The sequence below is a fragment of the Delphinapterus leucas genome, chromosome 10, assembly GCF_059928025.1.
Source record: "Delphinapterus leucas isolate spDelLeu-1000000601 "Yukka" chromosome 10, BTC_Dleu_Yukka2, whole genome shotgun sequence".
Lineage (NCBI taxonomy): Eukaryota > Metazoa > Chordata > Mammalia > Artiodactyla > Monodontidae > Delphinapterus > Delphinapterus leucas.
In genome coordinates, this window is record NC_143138.1 from 51080962 (window position 1) to 51100990 (window position 20029).

At 41.2% G+C, this 20029-nt stretch overlaps 1 pseudogene; it reads right to left on the reverse strand.

The window, feature by feature from the left end:
- Positions 1-7491: 7491 nt before the first annotated feature.
- Positions 7492-9223, reverse strand: LOC111164239 (tyrosine--tRNA ligase, mitochondrial pseudogene; annotated as a pseudogene).
- Between the last annotated feature and the right edge of the window lie 10806 nt (positions 9224-20029).

A 20029-nucleotide genomic window follows, 5' to 3' on the forward strand; every position in this document is an offset into this window, starting at 1 on the left:
TCTTGCCCATGGCCTGCCCAGTTCACCCACAGCTACTGCCTGCCTGGCCTCTACTGACATCTGAATTTGAGTCTCCTGATTCAGCTCAGTATCTTCACTTTTCCAGGTGAGGAGACACGATCGTGAGAATTGAAAGCCTTGACTGAAGTTGCAAGTTCACAGTTGAAGCCAGCTTATCCCTCTGTGGGGTTAAGAGGAGCAGAGCACAGTGAGTCAAATTCCCCTGTGCTGAGCAGGTGATGGAGTGTCATTCCAGACACCAGTGAGTGGGAATCCCAGAGGGCAGGTGTGTGGGCAGCATTCCTTACACCTGGATATGCTTCTGCTTTCTCCCAGTAAACTTAGAGTCTCATACCAGGGATTAGAGGTTTATTGTTACTGTTACTAACAACATTAACCTTGCTGGAAAGGCGAGGCCCAATTCCTGGGACCTGATTAGACATGATTTAGTTCTACCATCTAGCAAAGATTGCCCAAGACCCAGGGCATACCAAGGGAAGCCCAGGAGTGGCTGGCCCCCACTGCAGTCAGTAAGACAGGGAAGTAGTGCATGTAGACAATGCTAAAACAGTAATAAAACTGACTAAAAGTCAGCCTACTTTTTATTAATAGCACATGCTAGCAAATCTGAATGATGCCAGTGATACTGAGATATTCCTCTCTAAAAAAGTATGTTGTTAAGTTCTAAGCAATTGCTGTGGTTGTAATTGAATTTTTAAAAATACAGAGCAGAAAATTAGCATATTATTTCTACATGAAACTCATAAAATCCTCAGACATCCTGCCCCAGAACACCTAGACCCAAATATGTGAATTCACTTTGACAGTAAGTTTTGTGACAGTTTGAAATCCTCTGAGCTGACTTCAGGCTAAGTTCCTGTTTCTAACCCGTGCTGTGCTACATCTTCCTGTGTTTAAACAGTAGCTTGGAAATAAACAATGATGGCATAGTGATTGCAGAGACAAGAAACAGAACTTGAGTAATGAATTCTGTCATTGTATGGTGTTTTAATTTGTGTTTACAATCTTTAACTGCAAAAACCTTTATTTAAAGCCCCTACAATCAATCACACTATCTTGAAGAAACAAACACATGGGTAGTTGTGTTTGGGGAGATTCATCATAAAATGGAATTTTTACAATCTCTGCCAAATTTTTCCTCATGTTTAAGATTTTGCATAACTATTTTTGTATACGTTGCTTAATGTGAAACATTTTGAAATTAAAATGAATAAAACATGGTCTCTGATCAACTGTGAGTGAAATTGATTTAAAAAATCTAGCTATCTTCTTTTTTTAAGGAATGTGTTAAGATTAATTTTGATGAGGTTATCAACAAATTGTTAGAAATGAAGCCTCAAAAGCCAACTGTAATGTTATTATTCATTACTATGAGTGAACAATATGATGGCTTACATCTTCCCCTTTGTTCAAAGAATACATTAATGTAATTAAAAGTTTTAAACCATTACTCTGTGTTTCTTTTCTGACCATTATTATTATGAGTATTATTACTGATCATAATTTTATCTAATAAAGAAGGGTAGTGTTCAAATAGCATGAACTCTGGGTCATGACTATGGCAGAGTTTTCACATTTTGAAGTGCCATGTTCCACCTTTACCCCAAACTAGACTCTCATGACGTCTCAGATGTAGGTAGCAGGTTTTCACCTGTCCTGCATGTGGACTGGATTTAGTGCCAGCTTATTATCTACAATAGAATTCGCTGCAATGTGAAATTTTCTCAGAGATTTGGAGACTTGGAGAGCAGTTTACTCCTCGGTTGATTCCACAGCACTTTGCTCACAAATATATATGTCATGAATAAATGTGTAAATGATACCCATGTATATTTCAGCTTTTATGTGCCTCTTATGTTATTTTTTTAATGCACTCTTAAATAAGCACATAAATATTGAAACATATCCAGTCCATCTTAAAACTAAGATCTAGATACCAGCACAGCGGAATGAACATAGGCTTTGGGATAAGATGAATGGGTGCTCAAGACATAGCTTTATCATTTCCAAGGTAACTTAATGTCATTAAAAGGCAATTCCTCACATACATACGGAGTAAGGAAACTAACCTCACAGAATTGTGACGATCAAATGAAAAACATATGCAGATCTCCCAGTAGGAGCCTTCCATAGATTATTTAGGTGCTCAGTCAGCTGCTACAATGGTGTTGATGTTTCACTTTTTAAACAAACCCTATTCTTTCTTTCTGCACTTCTCACTCTCTAAAAATCTGTTGACCATTCTTATGCTAAATACAGCCTCATAGAACCAACATGCCCAATTTTATGCAAAACAAGCATCAGTCATAGCAACTGCATCAAATAAAAATAAATATGAACAATATAAAAATAAATATGGACAGCTCTCAGGGAGCAAGAGTGGAGAATGGAGAATTCTCCACCAGACACGGCTTCCATGTTTCTCTGCCACCTCGGAAACTGCTTGTGGGCCCTCCAGACCTTGGGCTCTTTATCTTATAAAACTGAGGGAGTGAATTCTTTTTCCATGTAAAACATTAGTTGGTGAAATGTTCACTGTTTGATACACCATCCCTTTGCTTTCTTGGTTTGCCTTTTTCTTTTTCTTATTGTGAGAGCATATGTAGAGCGAATGTGACTATAAAAGTGAAAAGATCTTGTACTGGGGTTTCAGGAAAGGATTTTTCAAGTTCAAACAAGTTTTAACTGAAGCTCTCTTAACCCTTCTGCTATTGAACCACCAGCCCAAGCCCTTATCAGGTGTCTGACCACCCCCACACACATCCCCCCACACCTTTCACCCAAATGACACCAACTTGCACCCAAATGACACCAACTTGCTTTTATTTATTCTTATCGTGTTGGGGGACTTGCACTCTCAGAGAGAAAATAGATTAAAAACAAGAGCAGAAATCAATAGCTGGAATCTGAACAGTGAACAGAAATTTTAGTTTATTTATTTTTTTCCCTGAGAGAGAAAAGTGCTTCGAGTTTTGATTGTATAGTACTGGCCTCCAAAGCATTTAAATAAGATGTCTGAGGCAGATAATAACAAATATGAAGGACTTGGCTCCACAAATGATCACCCTGCAGACATCCCAGAAACAAACAAGCACCAGAGCAAGAATACATGTTTCTCCTTCTGCCCATTCATCCTTCGGACTTAGCAAGCTGGTCATACATGTGCTCTCGGAGGTCAGCCTGATTGTGGGTAGAAGAACAAAGAATCTGCCTTCAGGCAGACCTGGGTTCCAATCCTAGATCTGCCATTATCTAAGGTAGATCCGCAAGTAGCTTAAGTTCTTTGACTCTCAGTTTCCATCTTATAAAAATGGGGATTATGCAAGGTTTTGCGGAAACTGATTAACAAACTGTTCTGATTATTTATTACTGTATAATGCGCCACTCCAGAATTTAGTGATATATCAGTGACCATGTTATTTTGCTTATGAACTTTGTGGCTCAGGAATTTGGACAGGGAATAGCCAATGTGGCTTGTCTGCACTGTTCTGCCTGGAAACTTGGCTGGGGAGACTCAAATGGCTGGGGTTGACTTGAGCAGATGAGGCCTGAGATTACCTAAGACTTGTTCCCTTGCATGTCTGGTGCCTGAGCTGAGATGATATGGATGGCTGGGGCTCACCGGATCTCTCTCAGTGTAGCACTAGGGCCTCTCCAAGTGATTTCTCCAAAAGGCCTTATCACCATGGCGACCTTAGGATGGTCAGATTTCCCACACAGCAGCTCAGAATTCCAATAGCAAGTGTTCCAGCAAACAAAGTGGAAGCTGGATGGTCTTTTATGACCTAGCCTTGGAAATCACGCAGTGTTATTTTCACTGAGCTCTGTGGGTTGGAACATGCCCTGCTCTCTCAGACTCAAGGGGAGGACACACAGGTACTGTGCTTAAAACACGCTATATTTAAAAGCATCAGCCTCACACCTGGAATATTAATCTCCAGAAATATTGTAGATCAGAATCCCCCAAATCAATTCCCTGTTGTAATCATACTATAATAAATAAATCATAAAATACGTGAGCATATACTTCATAAGGCACTTTTATATCCATTGATTCATTATGTTACGTTATCCCTATCTAAGCAGGAGAAATATCTTTTCATATATTGGAAATAACATTCAGAGAAGTTGAATCAGTTCCCCAGGATCACTGGTACATCATTGGTTGTTAAATACACCATTGGCAGCAGCATCCTCAACCGCTAGAGAGACATGTGCGTGCAAACTCAGGAGTGAGGTTATCTATCTCTAATTATCATTAGAATCTGACCTGCATGCTCATTAGCTATTTCTCATTTCATATACACTCAACAACCTGAAAGTTAAATGCCTGAAAATGCACTGAGTGCAATACACTGACGAAATACCACATTCATATGCCTGTAAAGAAACACTTAATATTGATGCTACTTTGATAATAAATCATATATATATACATACATACCTATACATATGTATATATATATATGTCATAAAGAGCTTCCATAGACACGATCACATTTGATTCTCAAGGAAATATAGTTATACATGATTTTTAATTAAACTCTGGTTTTAAGGTAATTATAGATCCACATACAGATACAAGAAATAAAGCAGAGAGATTCCATGTACTCCAAACCCACTTTTCCATTAGTGGTAATATTGCAAAACTATAGTACAATATTTCAACCAAGACATTGACATTCATGTGGCTTTCTCCTGTAGCCACACCCATTCCCTACTGCCTTCCATCCTCCTTAACACCTGGCAACCACTAATCTGTTCTCCATTTTAATACTTTTGTCTTTTTAGGAATGTTATTGACAGGTTTCCCGTTCTCCGAAAGTAGAACGTTCCTATGAAACCTTCATAAGCCGAAATGGTGTGAAGCAAAGAAGTGATTACCTGAGGACACATCTTGATAACGATGCACTAAATAAATCGAGATAAAGGACAGAGGCTCCCAGACACAGGGAACATAGCCTTTTCAACAAATGGTGCAAAAGCATTTGGACTTCCACATGCAAAAAACAAAAAACAAAACTTTGACCTAATTCTCTTATTTTATAAGAAAATTAACTCAAAATGGATCACAAACTTAAATGTAGAAAGTAAAACTACAAGGATTTTAGAAAAGTAAACCTAGGAGAGAAATCTTTGGGATCTAGCTGTAGATTAGAGTTCTGAGTCTTAAGAAAGTCAACAGAAGAAAAAACTGATAAATTAGATTTCACCAAAATTAAAATCTTTGCTCTGTGAAAGACACTTTAAGAAGATGAAAAGACAAGCTACAGGTGAGTAAAAATATTTTCAATCCACATATCTGATAAAGAACTAGTGTCTAGATCACATAGAGAATTCACAGAATTCAACGTACAAAGCAGTTAGGACATGGGCCAACAACATGAGAAGATGTTTCATGAAGGAAGATATACGGGTGGCAAATAAGCACATAAAAGATGTACAACATCAATGTTCATTGGAGACTTAAAGTAAAGCCACAAAGAGATATCACTGCATACCTATAAGTGGGGTTAAAATAAAAAATAATCACAACACCAAATCCTGGTGACGACATTGAGAAATTGGGTCACTCATATGTTACCGGTAAAAATATAAAATGATGTGGCCACTTTAGAAAAGTTTGGCAGTTTGTTAAATAACTAAACATACAACTATCATATAACTGACCAATTCAACTTCTAGACATTTATCCCAGAAAAATGAAGATACCTGTTCACATCGAAAAATGAACAAGAATGTATAGATTGACTCATAATAAGCCCCAAACTGGAAATAACACAGTTGAATTTCAACAGCTGAAAACCTCCTTTTGTTGGCCCTTAGGCTGAGTGAAGTTTTGAAATGTAGAGATGATCTTTGACATTTCTAATGGATACCTGCATGTTCTTACTACGTAAATAAAGTTGCCGAAATGAAGTGACATTAAAGTTTGTCAGTAAATGAATTCTTCCTAACTTTACTCCCAGAAGGAAGTTTAGATAAGCTATAGTTTTTTAACATATAAATCTACTTTGGAACATAGCAATACAGCTTATACTGTATGGAAGTCTTATGACTTTTTTCCTTTTAGATTTTTGAAATTGACTGAAGTGTTACATCTCCATTTTTGCATATGAAGATAAATGACTTGCTCCAAGTAACGCAGGTAGTAAATGGCTAGAATTTGAACTGTTAAAGCCATGCTTTACTGCTTGTAAGATTTTTCTAGAACAAATCTGATTGTAGACTATTTTGTGTGTATGTTTGTGTTTTACTTGATCCTCAGGGGAAATAAGGGTGTTAATACTTTGATTTTTCAGATGTTGGAAATAGTTCTGGAGAATCAACTTGCCTGATGAATGCAGAGCTTAATTGAACTGTCTTGATTCCAAATCCTTTAAATTTGACCTGAAAACTTCCCTTACTGGAATATCTTTTGGTATTCTCATATGGTTGGATATTTAGTATAATATTTGCCTCTATTTCATTTTGTTGGTTACTTAACTTTTTGGTTCATCTCAAGATGCAATCTGATTGGGGACAGAAGTTGAAACTTGTACATTTATCAACTTTTAAATCAGTTTTAAGACATTGCTACCTTTTTACTGAATATAAAAACAAGGCTATGAGTAAATTTAATTATATGGAAACACAAGGCAAGGGACTGGAAAATTGATTAGAAACTTTCTGAAAAGTCAAGTACTGATTTTTCTTTTCCTTGAAAAGAAACTATTTCGGGGACTTCCCTGGTGGCGCAGTGGTTAAGAATCCGCCTGACAATGCAGGGAACACGGGTTCGAGCCCTGCTCTGGGAAGATCCCACATGTGCACCACAGCTACTGAGCCTGCGTTCTAGAGTCCGCAAGCCACAATTACTGAGCCCACGTGCCACGACTACTGAAGCTGGCGCGCCTAGAGCCCGTGCTCCGCAACAAAGAAGCTACCACAACGAGAAGCCCGTGCACCACAACAAAGAGTAGCGCCCGCTTGCCGCAAATAGAGAAAGCCCGCCTGCAGCAAGGAAGACCCAACACAGCCAATAAATAAATAAATTAATTAATTTTTAAAAAAGAAACTATTTCTACTGCAATTTCTAATGCCAACTATGACTTCCTCTAACTTTTCTCCTTTTTTACGGAGAACTGTATTTGCTTCCCAAACAACAAAAAAATCCAGTGAGATACACATCTGATATAAAAGTATCCACAAGTCCTTATAGTACCTCTTTTTCAGTGTTCCTACTCATCTCCAAAAGAGCAAGGCCAGGAAAGAGAGCATTTCGTTTTTCATGAAGTATAATTATTAAAAGAGATTAATCCTGGAAATCATGCTTTTCTATGGTAGTCCTTAATGTTTACGGATCAGGAAATAAAATAGCCCACTACTCCACAAACATAATCAACCTATATAAATAATGAAATTACTCACACTGTGAGGCCGAGAGTATACTCCATTCTCTGATTTGGATTTGCAAAAGCGAAGGTATAAGTTCGTATGTCTTGGGAATGAATGATGAATAAGTTTGAACCATCAGAAGGGTTTTTCATCACAGCTGAAGCCATTTTATCACGTAGAAATTCCTTTTTCCTATTTTACATAACGAAAGGCCATTCTTAAGAATATGTGGTCCGACACCTAACACACTCTCAGGATTTGTTACTTGTCTGTGATTTATACTGACTGCCTTCTGTGATCATCTGATACGCTCAGGGACCATCTGGAATGGCATTTACTTTGCAGCAAATCTAGGACGCTTGTTCCAGGGTCAAGAACTAATTCAGAAATGACGCTTCTTTCGACAACTCTTATAACCCTTGATCACACATGACCTCCAGTGCATCTATGCTGCTAAAGGGCTTGTGTGAAACTTTTAGCAGAGTCCAGCCCTTCTTGTTCCTCAACAAGCTTTGTGACTAATGCAGCAAGTCGTTTCCGAGGACCCCGCTTTTCTGGCTCTTTGACATGTAGCTACATTATGTGGTCAATCTCTGCAAGGGGCAGAAAAGTGAAGAGCTTCAGGGACCTTTCTACCCAATCATCTTGCTGCCTGACAAAAAATCGATACCGTAAGCCAAACAGCATTGCCAGCTGACTTTCCCAGTTTTGCTCCAGCTGTAATTAGAGGAACAGAGATTCCAAATATAATACATCTTCTCCAGTCAACTTGTGGATGAACTCAGATTCGGACATGATATTGTCTAGCTGTTCAGATCCACCCAGCTGGACCCGGCATCCATAACAATGGAACATGTAGTAGAAATCAGAGGCCTGGAGCACCAGGTATTACAACTCTGCCAAACTCCTGCCTTCGAGGCTCTTGAGGTTCAGCTGCGTGCCCATGCGGAAGTGGCCGACCACTGCCGCTAGGAAGTCCACCAGGTGCTGCTTCCGGTACCAGGCGGGGTTGCACTGCACCATAAAGCTGCCCCAAGTCGGCCCATTAGTGAACAGCCGCCGGTGATGAGCCTCGAGCCCTTGGAGCAGGCGCACACGCCTCTTCACACAGGCTCAGCCTCCAGCGCCTAGTGCTCTGCGGTGCCGGTGCCGCAGCTTTGGTCTCGCCGGCGCCATGGCTTCTCCCACCAGTGTGGTCACGTGGTGGCGTGGTCACGTGGTGGCGCGCTCACTGGAAGTGAGGCCCCAAAGCGCCAGCGGCTGCCGCACCGGAAGCCAGTCCGCCGTGGGGTCGAAGCCGCGGTGGATGGCCTGAGGAAAACTGCTTGCCAGGCCGCGGTCGAAGAGCTGGGGGAGCTCTGTCTTCGTTCCTCTCTCTGGGGAGAATTCCTTGAACAGACCCCGAGCCTTCTGTACCGCCAGCAACCCCTGGGTGCCCAAGTGGGCTTTACACAGCCCCGGGGCAAGACTCCTGACCGACCTGGGCTCCCAAACCACCGGCCGCAGGAAATGCACCGCAACAGGGGCATCGCCATCCTGGCAGCAGCAGAAAGGAAATGCTGCCTCATGTGGGTTTATTTTTTGTTTGTTAATTTTTATCTTATATTGGAGTATAGTTGATTTACAACGTTGTGTTAGTTTCAGGTGTACAGCAGAGTGATTCAGTTATGCATATATATTTATGTTCTTTTTAAAATTTTTTTCTCATTTAGGTTATTACAAGATATTGAGTATAGTTTCCTGTGCCATACAGTAGGTCCTTGTTGATTATTTTATATATCGTACTGTGTATATGTTAATCCCAAACTCCTGATTTATCCCTCCCCCCAGCATCATGTGGTTTTGATGAGAAATAAGATCACATGTGTAGAGACTCTTTGCAAATTGGCAAATGCTACCCCAATTTTATTTTGAGGTCTGACTAAAGATTGTACACTTCGCCCAGAAGTAGAATTTTATGTACAGAATTGTTATTTTTCTGTGAAATATTCATGTAGAAGATGTGATTTGAAAACTTAGAAAAGTTATGTGGTAAAACGATAATCTCATTTTCTCTAGTTAGAGAAAAATGTCTTATGGGTGTTCCCTGTAAGAGAAGAAATATGTTTCATTGGAGCAATTGGCTGAGATGGAAAAAAGGCAAGCATAATAAAAGGTGTCTATAAAATCAGTCAAGTAAAACATCAAGTGTTGGAAAAAGAGCTCAGTGTTTTAATTGTCTTTCAGGAGTTTGTTCTGTGTGTGCAGGCAAAATGATAACGACAAATTTCAAAGGCAGCCTCTCTGAACGACTTCCTCTGAAATCCTACAGAACTGGTAGCATTCTGATAGCCTCTAGGTGAGGAATGAGGACGCAGAGCAGATGGTTGAATGTCATTATGACTTGGAGATAAGCATATGCCTTGGCAACTCTAAACAAGAACCAGTGAATACCGTCAGCTTCAGGAAAGAGGCAGCCCTTTGAAATGCCTGCAGCGCAAGTGACCCGTGCTTTCCCAGTGATTCAGCAGGTTAATAATTAATAACATCTGAGACTTGTGCAAATGATTGCACAAGAGCACTGCATCCCACTATGAATTCTTCACCCCTGATACACTCGGGCCGAGTGTTCTGTTACCACATACTCTCTGCAATCATTCTTAGCCATTAATCTAAAGTTTCTGTGTTTGTAGAACCGCTGTGAACGGACCAATTTGTCACTGACAAATATTTGGTTACCTTTGGTTGATGAGAGAAGTTGGAAATGGATCAGAACTCCAGGTCTTGCCACGTCCTCACTACCAGGTAACGCTTCACAATAAAAGTGGGTTCAGACTGAACGCTGCTACGTGTACAAATCTTTGTCAGCAAACCAGCATTGGCTTCCTCTGTGGGAAGGCAAAGACTCTGCTCTCAGTCCTTTCATATATTCTGAAAGTATTTTGCAGGAAATGGTCACTCCAGGAAAATGTGACCATTTTCTAGCAGTGGAATTCAGTTAATCTGAGATCAGGGGTCAGACTCTCCCAAAAGTGGCTGAACACAGGATACTGGGTGAGGTCTAGGGCACCACTCCTTTAAGCCAATCTCCATATCCTGAGCACCAATTATTTCACCAATGAAAATTCACTTCTGATCTTCTGTCAGTTGACAAACCCTCTGGAGTTAATCCGAGATAAAGATGGCTTGGGAATTCCCTGGCCATTCAGTGGTTAGGACCCTGTGCTTCCATTGCCGGGGGCCTGGGTACTAAGATCCCACAAGCCACGTGGTGCAGCAAAAAAAAAAAAAAAAAAAAAAAAAAGATAAAGATGGCTTAAATAATGGCAGAAGCTGCTTAGGGGGTACAGTCTTTTGATAAGGGCTTCCTAAAAGCTACCATTACCCTCCAAATACTTATCTTTAACTAGGGTACAAAATTTTTACCAGAAAATCTCAAATAGTCATTGAATCTAATTAGCACACATGCAAGTTTTATGCTCTGAGCTGTGAAATAGCATGAATTTGAAGTACAAATGAAATGTAGCTCTTAAAATGGTTACTAATCATTTCTCTGACACCAGCTAAATAAATCCACCTTAAGATACTTATATTTTTTAAGCCATTGAACCTGTACTGTTACGTGATTTTGTACTTTTGTGAAATGAACTGTTAGAACAGTTTGTTGTAATTAAAGTAATAACTTTTGTTTGATTAAGTTTCCAACTTTCAAGTCTTATAATATATTTTAGTTAATAACTATTCAGTTGAATGATTTTGAAGATTGGAAAATAATGTCAAAATGATAGGGAAGTTGTCTAGCATTTCTTAGGAAGCAAGTATAGTCAGCCTTCTGAATCCACAGCTTCCAAATCTACAGATTTCAACCAACCACAGATGAAAAGACTCGAAAAAAAATTCCTGAAAGTTCTAAAAAGCAAAACTTGAATTTTCCTGAGCTGCCGGCAACTATTTACGTAGCATTTACATTGTATTAGGTATTATAAGTAATCTAAATATGATTTAAAGTATAAGGGATGATGTGCACAGGTTATAAGCAAATATTAAGCCATATTATATAAGGGACTTGAGCATCTGAGGATTTTGTATCTGAGGGGGTCCTGGAACCAATCCCCTGTGGATACCAAAGACAACGGTATTGTTCGAGAAAAAGATTTAAAGCTGTTTTGTTTTAATTTTACCTTCTTAAAAACTTAAGAATTAGAAACGGACGTTTTACTAGGATAAAACTGATTAACATAATTGTCAAACACATAAATCCTTTCTCCTGGGTGAAATCTATCTTCATTTGTACCATTTTTACTTTGGGAAGCATTTTTCAGCATTAAGGGGAAGTTTATGCTGGTGTTTAGATCCCTTGACAAGCATTTCTAGCCTCATTTGGTCATCAGGCATTGAGGGCACCACAGATTTTATTTCCCAAATTCACAATCTGCAGACTCTCAGTTCTTGAATATTACATATTATGGAGTTTATTCAATGAATCATCCTCTCATTCACAGGTATTTATTAAGCAACAAATATGGATCAGGCACAGGAAGCTAAAGCTATGAGAAGCACAGTCCCTGCCTCAAGAATGTCACAGTCTAGTGGGGAGACCGGGAGGTAGCTGGTGTGATGGCAGTAGATGACAAAGTTGCTGAGAGCCTGGGCTCTGCAGCCCTCTTGCTGGGCTGGAATTCTGGCTCTGTCATGACTTAACCTCCCTGGGGTTCAGTATCCCCACCTGTAAAATGGGTACGATAATACTATCAACTGCATAGGGCTGTTGTCAGGACTAAAGGCAGTTATTCATATTAAAAACTCAGAACAGGATCTGTCACATAGTAATGAATGTGTGGACAACACGTGTTGGCTACAATTATTATTAAGTGTAGGGTACTTGGGGATCTGCTTCCGTAGGAGTCCCTGTGGTTCATCCAAGTCAATTCAGATACCAATTCCTTCCAAACTGAACTCTCGTTGCCTTTCTTATCTAGGATTTCCCTTCATTCCTGGTCATGACTCTGGTCAGAGTTGTTATTTCACACTTCTTTTCCTGACAGAGTCTTATGCCCTCAGATGTATCTTTCAGACTTCCCAGTCACTAATTTGAAAATCTTATATGATTATCTCTGATCATCTCCCTCCCCTGATCAAAATCTCCTTCAATGTCTGTCATCATCTTGAGTATAAAATACAGACTCTTCAGTCTGACAGGAAAAACAGGGCCTCCCAGAACTCAAGTTATCCTGGGTCCCTCTTGATTTTTGAGATGCCTTATTAATGTGTAAAAATGGAGAACTGCTAAAATAACATCTCAAAACTTTGGTACATTTACATGTTTGCAACATATAATAAGCAAATACAAATGAATATGTATTTATTTATGACAACAAATACATAAACATACAATTGTGTAATTCACAAGATAATTGGAGAAACCTTACAGATCTTAACTCATAGTTGATGTGGTTCATATTTGGTACACAGGTTGACAGCCATATGGTGACTGGAGCACCTGCCTCTTTCCATATGATTGGTGAACTTCTTTGTATTAGTTAGAAATGATTTTTGCCTGGAACTGATGAGTTGTGCAGTATCAGTTTATTACGTCTCATGATTCTGCCATCTGGACTGGACTCACCTTGCTGCGTCTATTCCCTCTGCATTTGCTGGGGCTGGAACGTCCAAGATAGCTTCGTTACTCACATGTTTGGTGCTTCAGTTGGGGGGCTGGGGTATCTGGTGGCTGACCAGCTGTCTCTTTCTCCATGTGGTTTCATGTGGCTAGCTTGGGCTCCCTCACAGCATGAAGATCTCAGGGTATGCAGACTTCTTACCTGGTAACTGGTTGCTGAGAGAGGAAGTCACTCTGAGACTAGTCCTAGAACTGGCACTGTGTCATTTCCATCATATTCTATTGGTGAAAGTAAGTTACAAAGCCAGCCCGTTCAAGGAGAGGGAAAATAGAAAATAGATCCCATCCCACCTCTGGATGCGGGAAGCAACGTGTGAGTACGGTGAGGGGAGGAAGGGCTCACAGCCATCTTTGAGGACTTTCTACCCCAGATAACGTCCGCATGGAGGTAGTTACTGTATTGATTCAGTGGGTCGACTCTGATACTTTTGGCTTCCCTCTCATTGTTGAAAGTTTATTGTATCTCCTCTGTTTCAGCCTCCCCTAATCATGTTCAAGGGTAGGAAACAGAAGTAGTGAGGGGCACAGTGGCTTTCCTTGGTCGCTTCTTTCTAACCACGTAGAGAAAAAAATCTTTCTCACAAGCCCCGATCAGATTTCTTCTTATATTTCTTTGTGCAGAATTGGATCGTGTATCTACGATCCAAAAGGATGGGTCCTTTCCCTAAGATGTAGTTAAATTTACATCCCAAACCAAATTGGACTTCTGAGAGCAATATGGAAAGAGGAGAATAGATTTTGTGCAAGCAAGTAATGATGCTGGCCATGTTCTGTAACTGCATATATAACCAAAATTGTAGAACAATTATATAATTGTATATAATTTCAGATAACACTGAAATATCCAAATTAAATATTTACCATCTGTTGTCCGCATAACAAACCCCATGCTAGTGTTTGACTATGAGAACCCTTTGCCTCTAGTGGGAGAAACTACATAGACATGAGGCAAAGAGCGTGAATTCAGGGAGGGGTGCAGAATTGGGGCCAAAACATTCCGTCTAAAATCCCCTCAAATTTATACTCCAGGCATTCTGAAACCTTTGCATTTCCTTACCCGCTCCAAGCTCGCACGTCTTGTCTTTAAACTGCTGATCTGTGTACCTGTAGCATCCTTCCTCATGCCTTCACCTGACCATCCTTCAAGATACAGCTCAAAAGGCATTTCTTCCCCTGAGCCTTCTCTTATTCTCAGCCTAGGTTAATGGCCTCTGTTGCCTGCCTGCTCCCGTGGTACTCTGAGGTCATCACTATTGTGATAATCATATTATCAGATTTGTTAATATTATTTGTTTACTTATATATGTTTCACGTTAGATCATAAGGACAGCCTAATGCCCTGCAATTAAGGCTAGGAGTACATTTTCTGAGTCCTCATATCTTCAGCACTTAAAGAGAATTTGGGTCACAGTAGAGAATCAAATGCTGGTTGACTAAATAAATGGATGGACAGTAGCTTGACATTCTGTCCTGAAGGCAATGGGAAGCCACTGGATAATTTTAAACGTGATTGTTATTTTTGTATTTTTGGAGGGTAATATTTTGGTAGCAGTGAAGGATGTAGTAGAAGCGGTGAGACTAGAGAGGCAAGAAGATCAGGAAACTGACGTAAGGCCATATGAAATAACAAGAGATAGAACTAAAATAATATCAGTGTTGACGATGAGAACAGAGCAGACTCAAGCGATATTTAGAAAGTAAAGAGGTAGATCCTAATTCCCAGTTAGTTCTGGAGGGTAAAATAGAGGCAAACTCTTAGCTGATTTTTATGTTTCTGCCTTGGGTTACCCGTTGGAGATAGAGCCTTTTCTTGATGTCAGGAATGTACCAAGGGGCGGGTGTTCTGGAATCCAATTTTGGAATAATGAGCATGTGGTACCAGTGGAACACCCATGAAGAGAGTTGAGTAGGCAGTTGGAATAATGGTAGCTTAGGTGAGAAATCAGAGCTTGATAATTAGATTTGGAAATGATCATAGATTAGTGAAGCCATAGAAATAGCCGTGTTCCCCAGGAGGAATGAGAGAAGGGGCAGAGGACAAACTTGATAAGAACTAGCACTGACCAATGAGTGGGAGAAAACAAACCTGTAAAGATACTGAGAAGGAACAGCTGGATAAGCATGTAGGAAATGGGGTGGACTAGTTTGCTAGGGCTGCCATTGCAAAATACCACAGACTCGGTGGCTTAAACAACAGTAATCTACTTCTCACAGTTCTAGAGGCTGGAAGTCTAAAGTCAGGGTATTGGCAGGTTTGGTTTCTCCAGAGGCCTCTCTTCTTGGTTTGTAGGTGGCCTCCTTCTTGCTGTGAGTTCACATGGCTTTTTCTCTGTGTATTCACAGCAGCATCCCTGGTGTCTCTTCCTCTCCTTATAAGGACATTAGTCACATTGGGTCAGGGTCTTACCTTCAAGTATAGTCATGTTGGGTAGGGCTTCAACCTGTGCATGTTGGGGGATACAGTTCAGTCCATACCATGGGGATACAACAGCAACATGGCAGTCAAAGGAGGGAGGTGACATGCTAGTATCCAAGGCACTACACAAGGAAGCTTCCGATTGAAATGTGCCCATGAGTTTTGCTGGTTGCAGACAGGGTGTGAGCTAAACAAACGGACTTTCCACTGGACAAGGGGCTGCAGTGGCTGATTAATGAGTAAGAGACGAGGAAGCAATAGGAAAGGGTGGCCTGATCATTCCAGAGGCATCTCAAAATACTAGGGTGACCAGGCCCATCAACCACCTGATCAAGTTATCCTAGAGTGGAGACTCCGGAGCTGGACAGGCCTCATTCACACCCTGGCTCTGGTCCTCACTAGCCCTGTGACCTTGGCCAGATACTTAATCTCTCTAAACCTCAGTTTCTTAGCTGCGATGTGAAGAGTAGAGTAGTATTGTGAGGACGTGCTCCAAAATGTTAAGGGATTATCTTTGGGTGATAGGGTTAAGGATCCTTTTTATTTTCTGCCTTTGGCTTATCTGTATTTCAGATTTTTTCTACCTAAAGTTAACATACATTACTTTTGTAATTTAAAAAAGTTATGTTTTCTCCAAAAGAAACCATTCATGCTTTCTGTAAACGTGTGGCAGAATTGCAGTTTCTATGAATATCTGTGATGAATTGCAAACAAGGAAATGGATTAGAGAAAGACTCTCGTTTTTCCCTCTAGTGAAGACAAGAAACATACGTTGAGTACTGCAGGGCACAGAATGGGGTTCACAGTTGAGTAAACAATCTGTGCTTTCAAGGACTTTACAGTTAGTGAGGTAGAATTCCCCCAAATAAATGAGTAACGATAATGCACTCCATGCCAGAACAGGACAAACATTAAAAAATAGGTTAAATAAACTAAACGCTTCTGGGGTTCTCCCTGGGGGAGGAGGGATGCCATTAGGCTGGAGGAATCACAAAATGTTTCCTGGAAGAGGTAGCATCCCGGATGACCTGAAAGGTGTGTGTGTGTGGAGGCGGTTCCCTCGCAAATTCACTGTTGTCTCAGTGCTATTGGTCTGCTTCGCGATGGAAGGAAAATTGGCCCAGAGATAAGAGATAAGGATGCAGAACGACCAGTTCACATGGAGAGGAATCTCCCTGTCCACTGCTTTAGTTGCCAGTAACCTCAACAGCCATATGTCAGAAAGTACAGGGGAGTCAAAAATTCTTGCCTCATCACAACCGGGGAGATGCAGGGCTTACAATAACCACATTTTGATCCAGTCCAGTTGTTTTCTGTGTGTGTGTTCAGAGTTCGTAAAACTGGAAAAATGAAGATATTCAAGCTGTTTAACTTTCATTCCAGTTGGTTTTTATTGTTTTTCAATTTGATGAGAACTTAAAAATTACCTTCCTTGTTTTTCGAACCCTGAGTCACACTTTTATCTTTTTGTTTCCATCTGCAAGAGGCCTAGTTTTTGTGATTATATCTTAACTGCCTATGTGAATACACAGAAAATTACATTACGTTAAATATACAATTATATGTGAAGACCATGGCTTAAGGGTATCAGACTGCTCTTTCAGTGAGAATTCCTAAAGGAAGTTCATATTGACAAATTTGTAAGATTGTCAAATTGCAGTATACACGAGTTTACGTGTCTCTGATTGCACTTCCGTGCTTTTTGAAAGGTGAGTTTGCACTTGGCAATGCCAAAGTCAGACTCTCAGTTTCACAGGAGATTGAAGATGAAATTGGAAATATTAAAGGCAAGCAAAATTAAAATCAACATTAGTCATCTATGATGACAGAGACCACCAGTTAAATATTCCACCCTGGAGTCAAATACGTCGAACCTGGCCTCTATCAATGTAAAATATCTGTTCTTTGCAATAAATATAGAAAAGAAGGCCTTCGGGATCAATTGGGCATTTATTTGCCTCAGTGTTTCTGGGAGTAAGGAAGTGTATGTATACTGTCCAGAGGAACTTGGGTGAATTTAGAAAAAAAGAAAAACCAAACCAAACCACAGACTTCTCCATTTTTAAGAAAAGGAAGTAGTATGACATCATCCTCGGCTAAAATCTAGCCTGTTTATATCTCAGTTTGTTAGGTAATAGAATGCCTTTTCCCGAGTTATAAAATAATTAGGATGATTAAGTACAATTTTCTTCTGAATCTCGATTACCTCATTCATTCATTCATCCAACATATGTCTATTAAACACCAATTCTGTGCCAGGTCCTGGGAATACAATAGTGAATGGAGGAAAAGATATAATTCCTGTCCTCAAGAAATTTGGACTTGATTTGGGAGAAGGGAAAGGAGGTGTAGTAAGTGCTAAAAAGGAGAGGCATATGGTGCCAAGTGAACCCAGAATAAAATGTCTATTCAGGGACTTCCCTGGTGGCGCAGTGGTTAAGAGTCCGCCTGCCAATGCAGGAGACATGGGTTCGAGCCTTGGTCCAGGAAGATCCCACATGCTGCGGAGCAACTAAGCCCGTGCACCACAACTACTGAGCCTGTGCTCTAGAGCCCAAGAGCCACAACTACTGAGCCCACGTGCCTAAAGCCCGTGCTCTGCAACAGGTGAAGCCACCGCAACGAGAAACACGTGCACTGCAACAAAGAGTAGCCCCCGCTCGCCGCAACTAGAGAGAGCCCGCGGGCAGCAATGAAGACTCAACACAGCCAAAAATAAATAAATAAATAAATTTTAAAAAAAAAGTCTATTCAGGGAGGTCAGGGAAAGCTTGCCCATCAAGGAAGTCATGATTCACCCAAGGAAGACCAGGAGAGGGCTGGGTAGAAGGAAGGACAGAGGAAGGGAAGTGTGCCCGGGGAAAGGGGGGAGGCTCTGTGTGGGAGGAACACAGGGGTGCATTCTAGGAATGTGGAGATCCTCTCATTGGGAGGGGAGAAACCCAAGGTTACAAGAGAGGAGGGGCTCGAGGCACCTTCAAGGATCTCATTTCTATCCTCTGTCTCAAGAGCAGTGGGAAGCCATCAAATGATTTTAATAGAAGGGTTGGTGTAATCAGGTTTGCCTTTTGAAAATTTGACTTTCGCTAGGTTTTGAGAAATTGAGTGGAAAGGCCCAGAATGGCCCTGATTGGGGGTGAGTGGCTGGGAGACTCCTGCTCAAGGGGTGGTGGTGGCATGGGCAGGGCCTGTGGAGGAAATGGAGAGAAACAGATTTTGAACTCAACTTTCCTCCTCTGCTCAAGTGGCTTTGGCAAGGAGGTTGGTGGGAAGGAAGATGCCCAACCCTGATGATTTCACCCCGCTTCCTGCATCCTAAATTCAAGAGCTAGGAAGTGGTCTTTTCCTAAAAGTCAGCTTCTGTGCTGGGTGGAACAATGGTGACAAGACTTAACTTCCAGGATCAAGCAAAAGAACTCTCAGATTGACAGGGAAGATTTCAGGGGTTGGGTTTCCAGGGAGAGCTAGTTTGCCTTTACTCCCAGTAAGCCTGGCCACCTGCCTCTGCAAACAAGCTTTGTCTCAGATAAAGGAGTCTATTGTGTAACCTGCTGGAAGATCTCCTGACCAGAGAGAGGGCTGTACTGAATCTAACTCTTTGAGGGGGCTGGAAGTAGGATGAGCATATGAGTCAATATCCAGCCAAGACACATGGGAAAGAGACAGGGGGTTCTGTTAATAATTCAGCTTTGAAACAGATGTACACTGGGATAGTTTGGGGGCAAACCTGGTCACCTTAGCAAGAAGGGAAAGTTGAAAGTTCGTCCTTTGCTCCCACCGATGTCCCCTTTTGCAGGGGAGGGGCTCAGAGTTCTGTCCCTTCACAGGCAGTGTTGGAAGGCAAACTCTGGCACTTAGCTGACTCCCAGGCCACTTTTACTTTCACACTTTCTGCCATACCTGGTACATTCTGAAGATAACATTTCCCATTACCATTATCACTCTGTGATGGCTTATTGTTTATAATCGCTCACTGAGTCACCCCCCAGGAAGAAAGAGGCAGCTCAAAATGGGAGGCACCACCCAAGAGCTTATCAGAAATGCTGACTCTTAGATGTACTGAAGCAGAATCTGCATTTTAACAATATTTTCAGGGGGTCCATGAGCACATTAAAGTTTGAGAACAGACTTCTGGACTTCCACCTACAGTAAAATAAACATTTTACAATGTGATGGTTTAGGCATACACAACTGAAACAAAGTTTAATGAGGAAATACTTTTACTGCTTTACTTGAAAAAAAAAAAAGTGCTCACAACTCAGATTTCAGCATCCACTCTTGGGTCGCCACTTGGAGTTTGAAAACCAGCTCTGAAGCACTTAGGAACAGCCCGAAGAGGGTTGTGGGGAAGGGGAGGATGCTGGTGGGGGTGCTTTGGAGAGCGCAGACACTCTCTGCGTTCAGTGACTTTCTGGAACGTGTGCACTTAGTGCTCCGTAGTCAGTCTTCGGAGCGGGAACGCGCGAGGCCGCTGAAAGTTTGCCAAAGCCCCGGAGGGGCCGGTCCCGGGGACGTGATTGGCAGCTGCGAGGGAGGGCGAGGACCGGGAGCCGAGA